At 36.0% G+C, this 18,213-nt stretch overlaps 1 long non-coding RNA gene across 1 annotated transcript; it reads right to left on the reverse strand.

Annotated features, from left to right (window-relative positions):
• Positions 1-416: 416 nt before the first annotated feature.
• LOC148126408 (uncharacterized) lies at positions 417-13,456 on the reverse strand. Its single transcript, XR_015742620.1, has 3 exons — positions 13,351-13,456; positions 12,445-12,528; positions 417-600 (listed from the first exon to the last, which is right to left on the reverse strand). It is a non-coding gene; the product is annotated as an uncharacterized LOC148126408 (long non-coding RNA).
• Positions 13,457-18,213: the final 4,757 nt, after the last annotated feature.

Genomic DNA, 18,213 nt, shown 5'->3' on the forward strand with positions numbered 1-18,213 from the left:
GCAATTTATCATGAGCGTCATGATAAATGTCCCCACTCTGAAAACAGTACTGAAAATAAAACAGTACAATTTATTATTTTGAACACTCACAGCTATTCAGACAGTTTCATATTTTTATGTGATCAGAATGTGATTACTAAATTCTGAAGTTTGATAACATTACTTCATTCTCATGTTCCTTGCAAACTGTTCTTCAGAAAATAACTTTGCCCAGAAACAGAGAAAGACTCTGGAGTAAACCATTTATTTTCTCTTGGAAGACAGGAGTACCACCATGCTGAGGGAGTATCTGAAGTGCTTGTACAAAGAGAAACTGGTAAGGAAGTTTAGTGCAGTTCTGCTAATGTGAAGGGATAAGACACAAAACAGTACATGGTAGCATTTTCAAAAGTAAGCATCTTTATTGAGGGATAAAGCTTTGCTGAGTAGCCCCATCTCCACAAAAGGGTTAGGGAAGCTCTTCTTCATTGTCACATCATGAAGTGATGAGTACTATCTGTTTCACTTTGAAAAATGTTATCCAGCTTTGCATGGTAAGCATCACATCATACAGAAAAGCAGAGCATTCACTGGCAGAAGAAATATTGACTCATTTCTAATCTGAAGGAGAAGAAATAAATAAAATTTGGTTGTGATTGCTATTCCTTCCTAGAATATTTTAGTCCAAAAAATAAAATAAAATAAGGATTTCAACAAATACTTGGCAAGACAGTCATCACTAAAAGAGTAGAATATTTGGGCTATCAGATTTTGAGTCCTAGTCCCGCCTTAAGCACAAAAGCTGGATGGGTGATTTTACAACAGAAAATCTAGGGAAAAAAGTTACTGTCTTCTAATTACCTCAATGACCGGCAACCTTCACTCCATAGGCCCAAAAGCTCCCTTATCATTGTGACAAGAAAGAAAATGCTATGCTTTTTTTCCCCTTGCTTTGTGTATTGTGCATGAGATAAGAGATAAGTTTAAGAGATAACAGGTATTTTCCAGTTTCTAAAACTCACTTTAAATAAATTCATTGAATTGGAGAAAGGCACAAATAAATGTTAATCCATTGCAGTGTATCATTTTACCTCTTAGATTACATACTCCAAAGTCAGGATAGAGGTTTCCAAATATAACTCAAACTATTACTAATTTGTGGTTCTGGGAACTGTAGTACACCAAAACCAGGAAGCCCATATGATCCCTCTCTTTTCCCAGCTTGATGTTATAATTGTAGTCTTCAGTTCCTAAGATTTCATTTAACTACATTTCTGTTAGAAAAGGTAAGCTGTTATTGTTGATGTTGTCATTGTCCCAGTGAAGAATACTGCTAAGTATTCACAGATATTGTAAAAAGTAAACTTATACACCTAATACTTGGAATGGGTATTCTACCCCCATTCAAAAAAAATGGTTCGATGCCATTAACAAAGACCAGCTCCAAGTTTTGAAGAGACTTGATATACCTTGATGGAGATCTTCCAGAGACCCTGACCTTCCTATTAAGGTTTGCAGGCTGCTAATAAAGATACAGGAACTGACCTCTAAAAGAAATGAGACCTTAGTGGTCTTCTCAGCATCAGGCAACAAAGAATGGAACAGAAATCTACATATTTTAACCTATATATACCCAAAACTGATATTAACTGATCAGTTATTCTCCTGCTGAGCTTCTTCCTATAATTTTGGAAGCTTTCTTGGTTGTCATGTTTCTTATTTTAGAAAAACCCATTGGAAACATTCCTCTGTGATTTTTACCCTTGGAGTGGCACTTAAGCAGAGTAGACTGTAGTCCACTTGAGATGTGATTGCATAATGAAAAACAAGACATGGCTATATCTATTTTTTCTGATTCTTCCTTGCATTGTAATTCACTGACTAGGATCTGAGCCATGGGAGCACAGTGGTTAGAGTGCAGTACTGCAGGCTATTTCTGCTGTCTGCCAGCTGACTGCAATTTGGCAGTTCAAATCTTACCAGCCTCAAGGCTGAGTCATCCTTCCGAGGTGGGCAAAATGAGGACCCAAATTTTGGGGGAAAATATACTGACTCTGTAAAACCACTTAAAGATGGCTGTAAAGCACTGTGAAGCAGTATATAAGTCTAAGTGCTATTCCTATTGCAATCTTACATTATCCCAACTTCTATGCATTCAGTTGGGATGTCTGTATAGGAACTGTAATTGAATTACTTGAACATGCATAAGATTGGCACACAATAAGCTACCTGTAGGAAACAAGAACCTGGCTTACACCTAAAGTTATGTCTACTTTTGAAAAAATGCACTTTCAAACAAATGCACCCATTCCTTACAAATCTCTCAAGAGAACTAGTGGTGATTAGGCAAAAGGATTCAAAGGAAGAAGCCCTATGTTCATTGCCCCATCTTCTTCACATTTCCTTATTGTTCTCACAAAGGATGTTGAAGAAGGCTAAGAACAGAAGGTCATTCAGAACCATCCTTCTCCTCCATTCATCAAAGATTTGTGTACATAATTGGTTAATGCCCAACAGTCTTAGTTAGCTCTCATTAATACTAAGCATCTTTTCTTTCAGTGCTGAACTTCTGTCACCATGGAAAGGCAACATATTTTCTGAACATGTGAACCCCATAATTTTGCACTTTAGAAAACAAGACATCTTTCCCAAGTGGTGCATATTTTGTCTTTGCAATTGGTAGGAAGAAAATGTTTAACCAAGTGTCACCAATGCCTGAAAATTGTACTCTGCAGTTCCTGATCTCTTACAGATTCATCTGTTCCCCAGAGGTAAAATCTGTTTTTAGGCTTAGAGGAACACTGCCTTGCTTTTGGAAATATGTCAGATCCTGAATTCTGGTTCATGTCAAAGGTGCATCAAGTCAAAGAAGTGGGTTGGACTGAATTTGTCTGAGTTTAATTTACTATTCCTACAGTATGCTACATCAGATCAACATATAACAATATATTTTCCCAATGTTTTTTTTTCTTGAACATTAATGTCAAGATAGAATGAATACAAGGACAATATTAGAAGATTTCTGTAAGATTGGACAAAATGCTATAAACTACACTCTTCTATGCTCTTTAATGGCCAATCAGATGTTACCATGCTTTCATAAGCAAAGCACTGAGCAAAAGCTTCTTCCACTATTGTCTCCAAGAGTTTGCTTTAAAGATATGCTTTCTGCACTTCATAATGAATTTTATACTGCTATTGTTAGCCACCTATAGCTCTTCATGAATTTGTCTTGTCCTAATGCTACATTGGATAGCAGCAAATGGCATCATGTATCCATTCTGTAAAGTAGCATTTTCTTTTACTTTCCTGATTTAATTTCAATGATTAGCTAAAATCCAGCACTGTTTATGAGATAAAAATCTTTTTTGCTGAGAATATCCAAGCCATACAAGAAACTAATTGTAGCAAATTTTAAAAAGTAAACAGAGAATCAGATTAGATCAACAAAGAAGGCAATAATATTGGTTCCATCTATTCTCATATAAGAGCCAGTTTGGTATAGTGGTTGGCATCAAACTTGAATCTAGAAGATTAGGAGTTGTAGACCACTTTAGGCACAAAGTCAGCTGGATGACCTTGGGAAAGTAATTCTGTCTCAGCCCTAGGAAGGAGGCAATTGCCATAAAAACCTCTGCAGGGACTTGTCCAGAAAGTCTCTGAGAATCAGGCACAGAAAAACAGTAGAAAAGAGTTTGAAGAGTTTGTAGGTCTTTCTAGTCTAACCCCCTGCCCAAGCAGTAGAAGACCCTATACCATTCTGGACAAAGGGTTAACCAATCTCTTCTTTAGTGATAGAGAATACACAATTTTGAAGGCAACCCGTTCCATTGAATACAGGTTCTCACTGTCAGGAAATTTCTTCTTAGTGTTTGGTTGGCTGTCTCTTTGATAAGTTTCCATCTGTTACTTCTTGTCTTGCCCTTAGGTTCTTTGGAGAACAGTTTTTCACCCTATTCTTTATGACATGAATTGTTGGAAGACTGTTACCATGGTACCCCTAATCCTTCTCTTCATTAGATGAGACATAGCCAGTTTCTACAAAGATTTTTCATATGTTTTAGTCTTCACCCTCCCAGTCATCTTTATTGCTCTTCTTTGCACTAAATGATCAAATATACACAATCAAATCTACAGAACTGAATGGAAGGGGAAAAATTCAAATAGGACATTCTCTTGGTTTTTGATCTATACTGAGGACACTGTTAAATCAAATTATATAATCATGCTGTGACTTTGGCCTTTCCAAAGAATAACGATAGGTTTCAAGTCAACCCTGGTTGTAATTTTTTATTAGGTGGACAGGAAGAGAGGGAATACAACAGAGGTGGTATTCAGCAGGTTCTGACCAGTTCTCGAGAACCAGTAGCAGAAATTTTGAGTAGTTCGGAGAATTGGCAAATACCACCCCTGACTGGAGATTTTACAGTATCTTTCCCCTGTCATGCCCACCAAGCCATATCCACAGAACCGGTAGTAAAAAAGTTTCAATCCCACCACTGGAATACAATAATAAAACATTTTTTTTCCACAGAGCTTGAGAGCTACATTGTTTTATAATATATACTAACATATGTATTATAATGCATGCATGTATATGTTTGTTGCTTCATTCTATGCTTGCATATACACATAAATGTATGTGTGTTTGTGTATGAGTATTTATATTTATCTGTGGAGATATCGATATATATCTCCTGCGACCTTGAAATCAGACCTTAATTTCAATCACAAACTTGACCTTTAATGAGCTATATCTTTGCACGGACTTTTTACCTTTAACCTTCTAAGACAAAAAAAGTCATCTGAAACCCACATAGAGCATTAAATCCTAAATGTTTTCTAAGCAGGTCTGTTCTTCTTGCCACATTAGAGTTGTAAATTAAGGTCTCATATGTTACAGAAAGCAGCCTTCCATGTCACACGTTTCTTCTCTGAACAAAACAAGAGCTGGTCAGTAAATATATATATATATATGGTCAGCCTCGGGTTTGGCTCCCTGGGAGTTCACATCTACTTTTAACTGCCTTCAGTTGTTAATGTATTCCTCAAATGAGATGCATCACCTTGAAGAATGGCTTTTTGCCCCCTGGGAATATGCCAAACAAGTATTTCATTCACTATGATAATCAGTTCTACCTCCAGCAACATATGAAACCCAAATTTAATAGGCAGCAGTGATTAGGTTTTAAGACAGAAGGCCATCCTCTTGCACTGTAAATAATAATAGAGGCAGAGGCATAAGAGAAATGTGAGAAATAAGGCAGATTTTGTAACTAGGACTCATTAAGCAAAATAATCAAACCCTTTAATAGCTCCAGTACATATGTTAGATTTCCTAGGAATATTTTCAATGAAAATGTCTATTTTCTATATTTTCTTTTATTAAAAGATTGAATCATTTTGGCAAGGAAGCTAAGGAATAGCTTACATGCTCAAAATTACCATTTCAGTGTTTCATTCCTTCGTCCCTCCATTCTGTCCTCCTCCTTCTTTTCCAAATGACAGACAACAGTGTAGAATCATTGGAGAAGGAAAAGAAGCAGGAGGAGGGGTTAACCCAAAATGTATGCCTTTAAATCAGCAGTTTCCATTGTGGATAGGAAATGATACAGTGGTTCTACTTTCTTGGAACTGAGAAGCAGCAGAAAATGAAGAAAGATGCTCCTGACAGGGCGAGGATGATGGGAGCAAGCTAACATTAAGTGATTGGCTCAGATAGAATCGTGGGATTGCAGCCTTTTACGGAGGCTGATTTTCATCTATATTGTTTGCCTTTTTGCAGCTAGCAATAGTTAATATATGCAGGCGGCACGTGCATGCACATGAGCAATATATAAAATTACACACATATATTTACATTTACACCTTATATACATATAGCATACATATTTATATAGAGTTTGAGATCACCATCTGCCTGTTTAGACTCCTTATAGGCAGGCTGATCTGCTGTTGATATAAAAAGTCTAATAGAAATGATTCCCATATCTTCCTAGTTTTATCTGCTCTTTGATTTGGTTGTTTGATTTTAGGAGAGAGGGAGGGAGGGAAGGAGGGAGGGAAGGTGGAGAAAAGGAAGGAAGAAAGGAAGGAAAGAAGGCAGGCAGGCAGGCAGGCAGGCAGGCAGGAAGGAAGGAAGGAAGGAAGGAAGGAAGGAAGGGATTTTACCACTGTTCTAAGATTTTTAAAAGTCAATGTTTAAGAGCTTTGTTTGTTTCTTTATAAAATACCTTATTCCAAAGATTCAATAAAATCACAACTCAGCATAGGAATAATGATATAAGGAATAAAAATTCTAAAATGAAAAATAACAGTATCTTTTTGGTACAGATCTTATTCCATCTATTCATCTCCAAAGGCCTTCTGGAAGTGTCAATTCATTAACATTCTCCAGAAGGCCAGAAGAGCAGTAATCATTCTTCAGGAATAAGCTGTTACAAAAGTAGGGAGCAAGACCTGCATGTCTCTTCAACTCTTCAATAGGTATTTTGTCTACACCCAGTGAGTGTGGGCAAAATTTACATGGGACAAACAGTCTTTAAGATACAAGTAATGACCAGTTCCTTGAGCTGCACTCAGATAAAACCACCAACTAATGAAGATCTTGTAGCAATGTTGTTTTATTATAGTACCAGTAAGCACTCAGGGAGCATTGGTTGTATAAATTGAAGGTTTCAGGTTGTCTTTGAGAGCAGATCCATGCAGAGCAAATTGAAGTAGTCTAAATGTGAGCTGACATGAATATGCGTGCTCAATTTCAATGTGTTCCCATTTAGACAAGGCTGATATTCAGCTGAAATTCGGCCAAACCACCCTAGTCATAGCCTTCATCTACTTCTCATGCTGGAGCTGTAAGTTCATTAGGATTCCTAAGTTGTGAGTTTGTCCCTTTAGAAACCCAACTTCATCAAAACTTAGTATTACCAGATAACGTGAATTTCATTTTGCTTGTGTTGAGTCTGAGCTTGTTTTTCCAGATGCTAACTGTCTTCGGACACTAGGTCAGAACTTCTACCACATCTCCCATACCATCCATAGCAGGGCTATATAACTGGATATCACCAGTATATTGATGATGCTAGCCTGAATTGACAAATGTAATCCAGAAGCTTAATGTGACTTAAAAATTATACCCTGGTATGCCCCTTATTGGGAGTTCCATTAGTCATTTGTTGTGTCCCCCCAACCTTTGATTAGACGCTCCAGTTAGTAAAGAGCAGAATCATTCAAAATTAAGAATAGAGAGGTCCAGATTCTAATTCCTATCAACCCATGGGTTTTCTAAATGGTACTGATCCTGGTAGTCTAATCTACCTCATCATTGTAAAATAAAAAAATAGAACAAAACTAAGCATATGCTCCTTTGCTCTTTCAGATTTGGTTTTACTTGTGTTATTTTGATATACTTTGCTTGCATATCATTACCTTCTATTTGAGAAATGGTAGAGCAAATGCTCTGAATAAATAGAGAACAAAATATTGCCTTTCTGTATCAGTACATTTACTAACAACTGATTTCAATAAATGTATTCTTAAAAGTGAGACTTTATACACTCCTACTTGTAAGAACACAGAATTTAGCAGGATTTATTTCTGATTAGACATGTGTAAGTCTGTACTATTGAAAGTTTAATTAAATGAATAAAATGTTAATATACAGTTTATTATGAACTAATTTATACATATGTATGTAAAAATGTTTAAAAATAAAAATTTGACTGCTAGTATCATATTAATCAACATTTCAAATCATTTTGATTCTTTTTGGTTAAAGTCACTGTTGCCAAGACTAATTTCTTGTATTTATTTTCACTTGTCTATTGGCTTATCTCACATTTGCCCATTGTTTGAGGGAATATACAAAGAATTATTTTCCCTAATCATCATCATCATCATCATCATCATCATCATCATCATCTTAATGAAAGAATGTTTGTGAAGGATTGGCAGAAAATTGACCCATATGGTCATTATTAAAACTTTTTAAAAATAATTTTGGCAGAATTAGAAAATGAACATCAGTGGCCCAAGATAATTAGCAAAGCCTCCTAAATAAATTATAGAGTTAGATACTTGTTAGCATTAGGAGAACCTACAAATTTCATTTGCTATGATATAGCCCAGCAGGCATTTTAGAGTGAAAAGGGCGCCTGCAAATCCCCAGTATACCACTCAGATCACCCCCTGAGGGGAAGAGCAACACACATTCAAATCAAATGTTTTCCTATCAAATGCTCCACTAATGGCTTTCCTATGAGACCCACGCCTGTCACTCACCCGCAACCTATTTAGACATGTTAAAACAGAATTTGTTGTTTATTTGTATTTCATTGAAGTGAGTTTGTTTTCTCATATTGAATTTGTATCCAAACCCCAGGTTGTCAATACCACTTAGCTAGATCTTTGGTTTGTTGTGTGTTTTTCCCTGCATGTAATCCCCATAGGGAAAAGGTGCTGTTTGGTTCTTCTGTTTAGGGCACATTTAATGAATTGTTTAAAAAAAAACAATAAATGAATTTACTGTAAAGGAAGAAAGGTGGGGGTGGGGAAAGATCCATTTCTGATATTGCAAATGTCTTGTAATGCAGTCTTTAACAGGCAGTAGCAAATAAATAAATAAAACAACAGGACGGCATGAAGGTCCTTGAAAGGGCAAAGTAAATTATAAAATTTCAGAACCAGAAGCCAATGAGAGGCATTCTAATGAAATGCTTCAAATCCAGCTCCTACCCCCTCCAATATCATGCAGCGTATACAGCAAAAGCTGCATGGCAATTTTTGCTGGGAAAGCTCTTTCTTGACAACAGTCTGCTAGCATTTTCATGTTAACGGAAGCTTTGAGCTTAAGAAGACTAATTCTGTGCATTAAACATTCCATGAAAAAAAGAACTAAGTGTTATGTTTGATATGCACTTCAAACGCCTAAAAGGCCAAAGAAAGCCCTTCCTTAATTATTGAAGAAGTGTCTGTAAAGGAAACATGAGCAAATAGCATCCATGCTTTCATCCCTAGTAACCTTTTATTGTCCTTTTCTTCAGATGGCCAAGTCAGTATATTTAATAAAGAGAGAAGCAACCATCAAAGAAGGTGGGGGTCTAATAAATGGTCCTGTTTAAAGGCCCTGACAGGGTATGAACTTTGCATAAATTTTCTTAGGGTGTCAGGCTAGGATACTGATTGAAAAGCCATTAACATAATCACACATTTATAAGAAATGCTGTAATGTATCAAAAACATTTCCCTTCGTGTAATAATTTTAAGGACATTAAAATGTAAATGATAATAAGGAGCTGTGTTTTTGGGATCTGCTGAAAGCCTGATTATTTCACATTAGTAATGAAAGGTGGAGATTTTTGTAGTTTCTCCTGTTTGTTCGACAAAGGCTTCCCGGGGATTTCAAAAGGAATTACTTATCCTGAGACTTAGGAAGACATTTTTATCCTCAGGTAGAATATTTCTTGTTTATTTTGAACCTCCAAAAGCCAGTCAAAATGTTCTGCTTAAATAGCCACATTAAACCTTTATGAATTCATTGTTAGTTGCTTTCTTAAAATCATGAGATGCCAAACAAACCAGACAGCCCTTGATTTGATTTCATCTAATTCCAGAAACATCTATTTTTATACTTCAGGGAAGTCAAAAGAATTACCTTGTCTTTGTTTTTATTAAAATGTACGTTTAGAGTTTAGATTTACCATAGAGTCACAGTGGTGATTTCTCTAATGCTAATTTTTTTAACAATGAAAAGAAACACTATCTGCTCCCACGCAAATAGCCATAATTATGTAAAGAATGACTGCTCCAGACTAATGACTTTCAATACGCTTTCGCCTAACACACTGGTGGAAGAGGCCAGAAAGGTCAACAGTAATTCATAACTGCTATAAAATTGTGTAGCATCCCAGGGTTTCTGAAGGATGCTGACATTACCCTGCTCCTTCCACTGGTTTGTATATGTAAATTTGTGATAGAAAGTGTACTACTTGTGCCAGATCGCATGCAGAGCATCAATCAACCAGTAGAATACATCAGAGTATTTTCATTATGCCTAGTTATTTACTGCATCAGAAGAAATTACCCTGGCAAGCCAAGCGGCCTTCTCTGGATAGCATGATATGACCAACCAGGTTTCAGCTCAGGAGTCTTGTAAATATTGCAGGATTAATCTCACAATCACAATCATCAATCTTTCCTAGCCCTGCCTGGGTACAACTGCAGAGATTGGTAACCAGGCAGTGCAGATTTAAATTTAACCCTGCACATCAAGAAGTATACGTCAGATCCGGAATGCTTTTACAGTAAGTACCTGTGCACGTTTCTTATAAAATGGTGAAAAGGTAATATTTATAAATCACAAAAATCAGACAAACTTAAATCCTCCCTCCCTCCTTCTCCCCTCCTCCTCCACACATCTAATTCCCCCTCCTTTCTGTTCATTGTGCTACAAGGAAGACAATACAAAGCTGATAGATGAGAAATATTCTAAAAAGCTCTCATCCTAAGAGAGTGCCTTATAGAATAACAGTTACCAACAGAGGTAGTTGAAATGCCTATTGAAAGAAGCAAAAAGCTGTGCAGAAAAGCTCAAGTTCCAAATCACTACAGCACCTGGAAAAAAAAACTCAAGAAAAAGTGCAATGACATAGGAGGAGCCAATTCATATTTTATCTATTTGCATTGATTAGCACAAGTGCCTGCATATACAAGTAATTGCATTACTGAATCAGGTAATGTCACAGTTTATTCCTATAAAAATTAATACTTGTTAGCAGGGGACTTCTTTATTCTCAGGTTACTCCATCAATAGATGCTGTTACTGGATGCTTCCATGAATGAGCTTCTCCAGTTTTTCACAGCTCATCCAAATCCAACAGCCTTCATGAGCAGCTATTCATGTCCATCTGAGCGAATAGTGTGCAGCTTAGTGCCTTGGAAATTTGCGGTACATTTGCAGTGGTAGCTGTGGAAATTCTCAGCCAGGAAGGCCTCCAAGGAAGGAAGCAGTGAACATGCCAACTTGGTTCATTGATACAACTATCATGAATTGTTGAAAGAATGACTTGTTCATCCTGTTGCTAAAACTGACAATGAAAGGTTCAGACTGCACGTGCCTTGCTTACATAAAGACACAGGAAAGGCAGGCTTCCTTGAAAAATATGCTGTCCATACAAAATTTGATCACATTCTATTTAACTATGTGCATTAGACAATATATCTGGGGAAAGCATTGAAAAGATAACAGGTATCTGATTTTGAAAGACAGGTGAAAATAGCCACATTTTTTATAATAAAATAATAATAAATATATAATGAGAAGAACAATCATACAAAGGCCATTTGGTAATATAATTTCAGCTGCAAGGCTTATTTCCACCTCCTGTCCAAATGCAGTTTCTGCAGCATCCAGAATGTGTGTGTGTGTGTGTGTGTGTGTTGTGTGTGTGTACACATAAACTGAGCAAAAGAGATGGGAATTTTTAAGATGGAATGGATTTTTAACTTGTATAGTTCTATTTTTCTTAATGTTAGGGTTTTTGGCCTATTCATATGATATGCCTTCCAATGAACATAAATGCATTTTTATAGGAACTGGATACAGGTTCCTATCTCTGGAGCAGAAATACTTTTCCTTTTCCTTTTTTGTGTGGAACTTTAAATGCAATAGTTGATAATAAGAATCCCTATTTATGAAATGGGTCAAATAGGAAAAAGTTAAATCGCAACGTACCCATGCAGGATAGTTGCCACAGTAGCGAAGTGTAAACTGTCATTGAAATTACTTTTGTTATCCAACAGAATGTAGAGGACTACAAAAGAAAGTTCCAGTCAAGATATGTAACAAATTTGATGTCAGTTTAGGCTAAATATTGTTGAGCAAGTCAACTTTATTAATATAACCAGAGTGCTGGAAAAATGAATGAAGTCTATAAAATGAATGAAGTCCTTTGGGACAATGAAGTCTATAATGCCCCTTAAACATTGGACATAGCTACAGAAAACATGAATAGCAATTGTTTTTTTTTACAATGACTGACCCACAGCACTATTAGCTAGAAGCAATATTCCCCATATTCCGATTCAAAAATTAAAGTAATTGTGTATTCTTATTTCAGTTAGTGGAACTTTATTTTGTACCAGATAAGCAGAGAGCACCATAGCATTCTCTGAGGAAAACTGTATAGCACCCACAGTTGTGTCCTTCAACACCTCACTGTCCAAAATGTGAACTCAAAGGGCTTAATTCTACTTCTGTAGGGCCTGCTTAATTCTGCTTCCGTATCTATTAAGGCTAATTGTTGGATAAAAATATAAGTGAAAGACAAAACATACAAGAACAAGAACAAACTTTATAAAATGATCAGTTTCATCCTCTGAAGAATTCCAATTTTGTTAATATCAATATCTTATTTTCCTTTGAATCAACATGACATCCCAAACAACATACCAAAATACAACACTTACCAGGGTACTTTGCTGGATAAAAACAATGGACTGTCCAAAATGAAACCATCTTGTCCTAATACTTCAAGTGATAGTTATGCTTAACTGGGAAAGAAATGAAGTGCATACTGGTCAATGAATTTATGCAATGAGGTATGAGAATTTCATTCTACTAGCAAACCACATACTGTGTTGAAAGAGAATGGACAATAATGTAAACATTAAGAATATATTTCAAAGATAACAAATTAGATGCTATAAAAACATTCTCTAGAGGCTTAAAACATATCTGCTATGATAGTCGTTCTAAATAATTAACCAATGTTCAATTTAAATGAGAGAGATATATAAACTATATATCAGGAATAAGATAACATGGTAGCTATTACACAATAATATTGTTGTTTCTAGATACTCTGGTCTAACTCTCCTTATTTTCTTGTAAAATTGTTTAAAATTTAATTTTTAATTTTAAACCTTTAGATGAGAAGCAGAGTACTGAAAAGTACCAGGTTTTAGTATCATACATATTTATAAAAATATATAGAGCTATTTATTTAGTTAGTTTTTTAAATCTTACCTTTGTTATTTTTATAAATAACTCAAGGTGGTCAACATACTTGACCATAATACTCCTTCTTTCTTCTATTTTGTTCACAGCAACAACCCTGTGAGGTGGGTTGAGCTGAAAGAGAGTGTGAGTGGTCCAAGGTCATCCAGCTGGCTTTCATGCCTAAGTCAGGATTAGAACTCACCGTCTCCTGGTTTCTAGGCCACTTGAACCACTATACCAAGCAGATGTAGCCCAGTGTTTATTATAAAATGATATCTGCTATTACCAAATAAATATTAAGATAAACAGAAATTCTAAAATTCTCTGTGGGTTATAGGGAAAGCAAAACAAAAAATTTGCCTTCTGATATATACTTGCTTTATGATTCCCTCTATGGCAGCCATTTTGTATCAGCAGGTTCTCTCCTACATCCCTCACATGTTTTCAACATTCCAAAAGTACCCAGTGCTATGCCTTCAAAACCTGTACTATACAATAAAATTGAACAAAAAATAAATAAATAAATTACACAATAAAACCGTCATCAGAAATAAGAAAAGTGCCATCAATTAGACAACCATGGCAAAGGACATTGATGCCATTCTCTATCAACCATAATTTCTATTTTCTCTCAGTGGCTTTTAGGAAATCTTTATGCCCCATGGAATTGCTATACTCTAATAGTCAATTCCAAAAGGCAACTCATAAGAAAAGTAGTAGCTCCAAGGCACCATTAGCACATTAACCTACCTCTTCCTAGACAGCAGTTCCTTCATTCTTTTTATCTAGAATTCTCCTTCACCTGCAATAAAATCTCTGACTGATCGATCAATTGATTGATTATGTTCCATTAAGTTGGTGTTAACTTTTAGCAACTGCAGACATTGACATTCCAGGTTGATCTGTCCCTAGCATAGATATTCAAGTCTTCTTTGGGTACACTCATCAGCACTAAAATCAAGTCCATCCACTTTGCTGATCATTATCCTTTTCTTCTCCTTTCTTCCAGCTTTCTCAACATTATGGACTTATTAAGGGGTTGGATCTTTGCATAATGTGTCTTGGATTCTCTTTCCTAAGGATATTCCACAGCTGGGTGTGGTTATCACAAAAGCTTTTCTATATGAATTAAGCCCTACTTACTTCCTTTTGATATTCTTTGGAAGAAATATAAGTAATATTGTGAATGACTACCTATATCATATCTTGTGCTACTTTTTAAGAATGGCTTTTCTTTATGGTGTGGCTCTGTTATGAAATATTAAAGGATTGAGTTTAGTAAAACTTATAAACTGTCTTAAGAACTATCTCTTTCAATGGCAAAGGATTGCATACATCTATATTTGCATAGTTTTTTTCCATTGCTGCTTTTCTGCTGAAGCTAATATTTGATCAACCACTTGTCTGAAATTGTATGCTTGAGCAAAGGGATTGGACTAGAAGACCACCAAGGTGCCTTCCAACTCTGTTATTTTTTAACATACACATGAATCCTATATCTCCAGATAGTAGTCTGTATGTTTATATTTAGTTCCTTATGAACCCAAATAGGAATATTCCATTCTTACCATCAAAATTTTTCATTATGTCCATCCATCATGTCCTAGTGATTTGGGCCCACTCGAGGAAGACAAGAGAGAGAGAGAGGAAAGGCCTAATATAATCTTTGTACTCTTTGAAGTTCTTTTTTTGTTGTTGTTTTTTAAAACTCATGCACACATTGTTACACATAATGGTGGTGAGGAGATTGCTTTCTCTGAGCAAACATTCAGATTTCCGGTCATCAAATCATCCAGTTGCACTTTGCTAGCTTTTACTGGTCATTAGGGCATAAATATGTTTAATAAATAATATATGTGAACAGCCTTTTGCATTCTATTAAAATGCACAGTACATAATTAGCAGTGCTTACGTAGAATTCATTGTTTGTATTTACTCTTTCTATTGCCTGTTTCTTCTTTATTCTTAAGAATAAAAGTGACTTTGCCTGCCTGATATCTATAGGATTTTATTGTCATGTCAGTTTATTGGTTACTAATAACTCTGACAAAAATTGCAGAGTTATTATATTTTATTGTGTTGTATAGTAAAAAGAGAGCTTGTTGCACTGAATCATCTTCATTATCATCAATATAATCTTAAGTAAACTTGCATTCAGCCCTGCATTCCAATTGCATGGACAACCTGATCAAACCATGGGCAAACAATCAATACAAACTCAAGGTAAATCGCTTCAAACTCGATTGCAGAAAATATAACTTCAGCAACAGAGTGATTAACACCTGGAATTCTCTACCTGACTCCATTGTTACAGCCTCAAACCCTCACAGCTTCAACCTCAAACTGTCTACTGTGGACTTCACCCCATTCTTAAGAGGCCCTTAAAGGGTGTGTGCATAAGTGCACCACCGTGCCTACCGTCCCTGTCTTAAAAGGTACCCAATTATCTGTATTTACTTCCTGTGTTCATGTTTATGTTCGTATCTATACTTGTTATGTTGTACATGTTTGACAAACAAATAAAACAAAAATAAGTATACACATAGTCACCTTTTATAAGCATATAACTCAGAATATTAAAAGAGAAGGCACAATGTTCATATCAGAAATAGAAACAGGAAGTTCAGCTCGTGTTTTCCTTCCTTTCTCGTCTGTATACAATATTTTATAAGATTGTACTATTTTATCAGTATATGCTGCAGGGTAGGGGGATCAATAGAGAAGGTCAAAAAAGTTAAGATGGCTGGTGTGGCCACACATCATGCTGCTTTTTAAGGTGTTCCACACATGTAACATATTCATGTAAAGAAAGGAGATGTTCCTTGTACAGTCATTAACTATTTTCTTTTCTTTTTCATTTTAGCTCCCTTGTGGATGCTTCTCCTTCAGGAGCCAGGTACTTCAGATAAAATAAATATTTCAGGCGGATAACTGTATCATTAACTTAGATGGATCAACCTAAAAAAACTAAAAATCTGCATTTTTACCACCAATATAGAATGAATGTGAGCAACTTCTATTTTATTTATTTATTTAGAAAATGTATATAACCACCTACTCACCCACAGTGACACTAGGCAGCTTACAAACAATAAAAACACAGTGTAGGAAAAAACTTAAAAACCAATAACCCGCACCTACTCATTCTGACAACAACACACAGTCAAATAAACCATTTAATGAACTCCATCCCATTCTAGGTTCACTAGGACCACTGGTAAAACCAAGTTTTCCGAGTCTTATGAAGGAGTGTCAAATTGGGGACAATTTAATTTCTAAAGGGATGATATTCCAAAGGGAAGAACCACCATGGAGAAGGCCTTTCTTCTGGGTCCCACCAGATGTGCCTCCTTAGGGGATGCGACCCACAACATTCTTTGCCTCCTTGCTTTAGTGAGTCAGGTGGATGTGACTGGAAAGAGATTGTCCCTCAGATAACCTGGTTCCAAGCCATGCACCTGGAAACAAATCAGCAACCAATGCAGCTAACATAGTAGAAGTAACCTATGTGCACACCAAGGTCTACACAAAACCACCCAACCAGGCCACTGCATTTTGAATCAACCTCTAGCATTAAGTAATGTGTGTAGACTTTTTTGAAGCTTCAAAACATCTTCACGTTTAACATTCTTTTCTCCATGCTACCAAATTTTGGGACACAATTTTCTAGGATGAGTAATGTAGCCTTTTGAGATAGGAATCCCTCAAAGTTAATACAATATGTCCCAAAATAGACCCAACATAATTAAAAATAGAAAGAAGTCCTCTAATCTTCCTTCCTTTCCTACAAAACACGGGGGAGGGGATCTCAAGTATTGTGCAAGATATGACTCCATCCACTTTGCATAATTTTGCTCAATGAGGGCCTGTCCTCTTCAAAAAGAAAGGAAACACTTGTGTCCATTATTCACCTACTAGAAGATATTCACCCTAGTCCAATTCTAAGACTAGCCAACCAGTTTAAAGACAAGTTTTAATAAGGTAGTCAAATTCATGTTTGTTTCTTTTTTTAAAAAAAATCTAATCTAATAATATAACCTAACCTAATCTGTGCAAATAGTAAAGAGGAGCAAGCAGGGAACAATCATGATGAGAAATAGGAAAAGCAGGAAGGGAAGAAAGGGAGGGGAGGAAAAACCTGCAGTCCCACTGACTAAAAATTCCCAGCATCACTGTGAGATAAGCAGTTTGCTGAACCTCTGGATTGTTTTCATTTTACTGCACTTTTAATCTATCCCTCTTTTCCCTTTCATATGAATCTGGAACAAAAATGTCACTTTTTAATGCCTTTGGCCGAAATCATGTCCTCTTCTCTTTTCAAGTGGCCACAGGGGAACACCACCTATTGAGAATCAGGATGTTTCTTGATAGAAAAACAGAGCGAGAGCTGAAGGATTTGAGGAACTGCCCTGGGGGTAGGTTTGGTGACCGCAAAAAGATGAGGAGAATCCTAAAAACCACAAGAACATCAGTGGCAGCAGCATCAGACAAAGGGTTTTTGTTTTTGTTATGTATGTGTGAATGAGTGTGGGTAATACCTCTATACACCATCAAAAATTTACTAGGTTTCTCTTTGTGTTCCTTAGGGCAGGTTGTGGGACCATATTTTCTTTGTGTAGCATTTAATAAAGAATATCAAGCTTTATTTGAAAGTCTGGGGATTAATTTCATAATGGTCAATAAATTAAAACACTATATATTGTTAAAAATATCCTTAAGCTTTGTTTTTTCTTGAGATCCTATGTGAGTTATTTTTAAACAAAATTTAATAATGTGCATTTCTTTTCCAAGCATTTGTCTATCTTGAGAATAGGATAAAATGATTAAACAGATCTCCCTCTCCAGTTTTTTGAACAGAAATGACCTAATTGATTAGGTTTAAGATTTCTGTTCAACAGCAGCAAGAGATCACCATGTTTGCTTTATTGGTAGCATCAGAGATTCTGGCGACGGCTGGATTTTATTTTATTAAAATACAGTTAATCCTTTTATTGGAAATGCCTGCTTTAATTGCAAGCGTTCTATAATTTTGACATGGTATGCTGCTCTCCAAACAAAGAAAGAAACCAACCAACAAACAATGTTCAATAAAGCCAACACAGATCAAGTGAAGTTTATGAATTTTACAGATTGCCTAAAATGTTGGGAGTTAATTACAGCCTGCTTTCCCTGGCTTGTCAGCTTGATTAAATTTGGAGTTCCAAGATGAATTGGCCCAAATTCATTAGTGTTCCCTG

Source organism: Pseudonaja textilis, chromosome 3 (genome assembly GCF_049901715.1).
Source record: "Pseudonaja textilis isolate UNSWEBS1 chromosome 3, rPseTex1.2, whole genome shotgun sequence".
NCBI classification, from domain to species: domain Eukaryota; kingdom Metazoa; phylum Chordata; class Lepidosauria; order Squamata; family Elapidae; genus Pseudonaja; species Pseudonaja textilis.